We start from the raw sequence: 5,387 nt of genomic DNA on the forward strand, positions 1-5,387 counted from the left end.
AAGGTGGCTGTCATTTCAATTTTTACTTCTGTGCTTTTTTTTACTACAGATATTCACAGTCTTTCGGCAATTTAATTAACTAATAACCAAAAAATGAATAACTTAGAACAACAATATGGCAGCAGGTTAAGCAGCTTAAAATGACACTATTGGTGTGACAGCCTGTTAGCAGGCTAAGTCGAAGCAGAGTGGTTGTGTATATCTGTGACATTGTGCCTGTGTGAGTATTAATCTCAGCCAGTGGAATCCAGCTGGTCACAATGAGGGCTTTGTGTGGAGCCACAGCCGGCAGGTGAAAGCTCAGCTTCAGACCTCAGAGAAAGCATGTGATGTAAAGGTGGAACAGTGTGCAAACCATTGGCTTATCTGCACAGATTTATGTCCAAACTCGACACGGAGCACTACACGCTCCAGTGGCTGTGTATCTGACGGCGCGTTGAGCTTATTTGCACAGGAGAGCGCACACAAAGCAAAGCTTAGCGATGTTTGGATCTTACAGGATTAGTAGATCTTTAAACTCGCATTGGATCGCTGCACCTGAAATGAACCGCAGCTGCATCGGCTCGAGAGAAATAACACGTTTTCTTCTTGTCAGATCGATTCATTCATTGATAGATTTTATAAACTCAATCAGTTAGATGGGACAGTGTGTATTAATGAACATATGTTGTCGTAAATATACCGGATTTAGCAAAATGCTATTTTCCATCCGTAGTTCCGTGAAACCAACACAAGATACAAACATTCATTCAATTTCATTCATATAAATAAGAAATACAATAACAACATATAAGAACTATATGTATAAGGTTAGAGAAAACCCATTTTTATTTATTTATTTTTACAAAACCGAGTCTCAAAAATAATAACTAAGACATGAAATACCTCAAGATTCAATGATCGCTCTGCTTATTACTAACCAACCATTCTTTAAGCAGACAGGAAATAATAGCGTGCTTTAGCATCCTTAAAAGGGATTTTACAGCACCTTCAAATTTTGCCTTTGCCTCTCTAAGTAATTCCTGCCTTTTCTGAAACTCTGCCTTCAGGAAGTCATTACAACGTCGCCCCTCTTTTAACCTTTTATGTTTTCACCAGCGTTGCACTGAGAAGTCGCTTGTTTAAAGGTATTTTTGGTTCTAGCGGCCTTTATTTGAAAGTACTAAGACAGGAAAGTAGGCAGAGAGAGGGAAGATGTGTGACAAAGGTCACCAGGCCAGGAATTAAACCTGCGACGTCAGCTTCCTTATTTGGGTTGAGCTTAACCCGTGTGCCACCACAGATGTGTAGTTCTACCAGGTGTTTGCTAATTGCTGCTGACCAGTCTGAAGGAGCTGAGTGTGGGTGCTGTGGGGAAGGGCTGCTCTGTGAGGTGGAAGCTTGGAACCTGCAGCTCTGAGGAGGAGCTGCCCCCTGTAGGCGGAGCTAGGTCTATAGCTGAATGGTTGCCATGGGAGATTAAAGGATTTCTCAACCATGCATGAAAAAATGAAAGCAATGCTCCAGTTATATTTTTGACGTGATGCTCAAAATGTTGATACTACATAATAGTGCTCCTTTAAATAATTGGAAATGGATCAGAGCGAAATGGTGATAATTAAAATCTTGAAATAAACTGAAATAAACCTAACCCACAGAAAAATGTCCCGTTGTTTCGGGGCATTTCTTGAACCCTCCGTCATCACGTCCAAATCCAGATGGAGGAGCGGGGCCAGGTCTCCTCTGCTGCCGTACAAAGCTGCGCCTGTGAAACACGACAGTCTTGGCATCAGAGCACCGCATTCAGCCACCGACATTTCAACAGCCGCCATAAAGACACTTTTCCATCAATGAAGCGAACAGCTGCCTGTGCTTGCAGCGGCCCCGATGGCCGCGGGGGATCTGGTGCTCCTTTAAGTGGCTCATTTTCCTGCCTGTGGCCTCCTTTAAAAAGACCATCAAGAAATCAGTTGGGTTTTATCAGCGATTCCACTGGCAAACCTGCCTGCATGTGCTTGTTTATTTGCTCCCACCTAAAATGGTTTGCGCTGTTTGCTTTAACTATGAAACGTGTTTGACGGATAATTGCTTGTGTACACTGAAAGCTGTGTGCTTTGGACCGAGGTGTGCGCAGGCAGCGCCAGCCTTTCGCATTCGTCTGCATACGCAGGACCAGCATGCATGAATGCTGCGAGTTTTGTTTGACTTGGCTGCAGCTCGCCTGTTTGTGTTACCCTCCGCCTCCGACACTGCAGTGCAGCAGGAGTGACTCAGGCGGACGTGACACATATTCTCTGAGGTGATTTTCCCCGACGCGTTGTGGCGTCGGGGGCAGGATTGGAAGCCTGGCAGGGAGTTCAGGCAGCTGGATGGAGATCCAGGTTCACTCCTCTCTGTCAAATGCCTTGCAAACTTATTTGTACCTATTGAACTCTTTCAAATGTTGTTGTGTCAGAGCACCAAACTATGTTGCGACTTTTATATGGTTGACTGACATAAAGGAGCACATATTTGTGAAGTAGAAGGACAATGAGAATAAAGTCTTTTGGGGTATTACTAACTACCGTACCAGAGATATTACCTTCTCCTCACAAGTCATTTCTTTCCAAGTCTAAGTCAAGTCTGAAGTCTTTCACCCAAATTCACACAACACATAAACATTTTTAATTATATTTCAGGCTTTTCTTAGCAGTTATCTTTTAATCATTTAAGATTTAAGGGAGTGGTCCAGTCACATAGTACAACTTTATAGCACAATCAGTTAACTCTTACCATCATTTAAAAAAAAAAAAAAAAGCGATATAAATGAAATATGACATAAAAGAAAATTGACTTTGTAATCTAAAGCCTTGAAATTGGGTCTCTGTCTCTTTAAAAACGTCTTCTCTTGCTAAACTCCGCCTTCAGGAAGTCATCACAACGTTGTTCCTTTATTAACTCTTAAAACGTTTTTACCAGTGTTATGCTGAGAAGTATCTGATATAATGAACTCAGCAGATGCGCAGTTCCACCAGGTGTTTGCCAATTGCTTTTGGCTAGTCTGAAGGAGCTGAGTGTGGGAGTCACAGGGAAGGGCTGCTCTATGAAGGCAGAAGCTCTGAAGCTTAGAAACTGCAGCTCAGAGGAAGAGCTGTGCCTCGAAGGCGGGGCTAGTTCTCTCCAGGCGTTTTACTTGGCTTAATGGTTGCCACGGGAGAGTAAAGGATTTCTCATCCATGCATGAAAGAATTGAGGCAACACTCCGGGTATGTTGTTGATGAGGGGATAATATAACATGATGTAAATCTCAAAAATGCAGATTTTATGTAATACTGGCCCTTTATGGAGAAGGCGATGGAAAACTGAAACAACCCTGATTTCATGCCCTTACTGCAGAAATGCTGCTTGTTTTCATGTGGAGCAACACTGGTGCGACTGCTCACCCAGGGGAACTTCAAACTCCCCCCACACCCCCCCTGCACTCTCCGTCTGCCCTTTCACATTGAGAAACTCACTAGAGGCACAGGACCAACTTTTAAATCAAAGAAAAACTAACTTGACCACCATTTTTCTGTCACACAAACAGCTCTGATGCTAAACATTTCTGAGGACTTCCCCAGCTCTGAAGGCCACAGTGTGGAAGCTTGTATGTTATCACTGGCAGAATGATCTAGTCACACCAGGGTAACTATTACATTTACAAACCAATAAACTGGATTCTTTTCATTGTCAATAAACATCAGAAAATGAATTCTTTCTGGGTTTCAAGATGTTTTTATTGCTCAGTATTACCCAGATTACACTCCTCAGGTGGTTTTTGCTGCCTTGGATTTCTCCAGATACCGACATGGTCCAGTCACTGGTATCAGGATGTTAAAGAGTGTCAGTGTTATGTAAAATCTGATTTTATGAGCTTTATTTCATGTTGTGATGTTATTCCCTCATCAAAAACATACCTGGAGTGTCCTTTCATTGCAAACTGGATGAGCTGATAGGCCTGTTATAGCACATAGTACCTACCATCCCTTCCCAATTCGTTGCTGGTTACTGCTGGTCAGCTGGCTGATGAACAGCTACTAACACGATTCCCTGGTGCGCAAAAGAAAGTTAAATTTGGCTTTTTGGAAGTAGATACATTTTTGTGTAAACACCCTTACAACTTGAAACTGTGACATTTTAATTCATACCTACTGCACCCACTCAAAAACACCCTTTTTCAAACACTTCAACCAGACTATTTTCAGAGGGTCAGCAGGAGCTAAAGGGACAAACAATGGTGAGAAACAAAAATAAGTAATTTATCTGAAATGTACCTTGTAACAAAGGAAACATTCACATTTATCTAATGGTGTGGTAGTGTTAGCATAAAAATAACATATGCATGGATGTAAACTGCAACATAATGCTACCACAAACAAACCTGGGATAGTGAGTGAAGCAAAGATGAAACAAATCAGAAATACATTTAAGAGACAAGTGGTAAATAATCACAAACTTAATCACTTTGTCTCACAGACCACCTTGAAACCTTTCCTAAAATCAACACAATTCAGTTGATAATGATCTCAGAATTATCATAGGTTTTCTTGCAGTCTAGATTTTAGCAACATTAGCATCATTCACACAGTTTGCCCCTCACAGCTCTGTAATCTGGGCACCTTCATTTTCCTATAGATGAAAATCTATAGGAATTTTCATCTATAGGAAAATTCTGCTCTGCTCTGATCCCAGAGCAGAAGGGCTCTGGGATCAGCCCTTCTGCTGGTCCCAGAGGAAGCCTCTCTAAGATGGATAACACCTGACATTAGCTGCAGACACAAAGCAGGAGAACTGCCACAGCTGGCTACTGTAGGGCCCCAGTAGCTGAAATCCTGACACGAGGCCGACAGAGGTTCCTCTGTGAGTTTGAAAAGAGCTAAATGATTGGGGTTCCTGACACCAAGTGAGTCCGGTAAACGTTTACATACCATACATATACCACACATATGTTTGATATTGGCAAATGCCCAGCTTCTCCAGATGATGCTGTAGGTTATATATTATTGAATTTGATTTGCTATGACTATTTGCTGATGCCAGAGAAAAATTAGTTTGTCAACTTCTTGTGTTTACAGACTTTATTCTCTGTTTAATCTTGAAGGTCCATCAATTTGCTGCTAAGCATTTATCCATCCATGAGCCATTCATTGTAAACTGTTCCAGAACCTTGCGACACTATGTTCCTTGAAGACCACAGGGTTTGATCTTGATAAAGTAGTTTGTACCCTTTTCTTTTAAAGGATAGCCTGAGAAAAAACAGTCCCTTGTTATACACTTTGCTTCTCCCAAAGGGTCTGGACCCTCGACTATTGAGAAACGATTGCTAGCTGGAGGCGTGAATTCTTGAAGTTTTAAACGATTGAATATGATTTCACCCGATCGCTAAAGTT

This window comes from Poecilia mexicana, unplaced genomic scaffold (genome assembly GCF_051168715.1).
Source record: "Poecilia mexicana isolate PSO_F unplaced genomic scaffold, ASM5116871v1 scaffold_20, whole genome shotgun sequence".
In the NCBI taxonomy this organism is placed as follows: domain Eukaryota; kingdom Metazoa; phylum Chordata; class Actinopteri; order Cyprinodontiformes; family Poeciliidae; genus Poecilia; species Poecilia mexicana.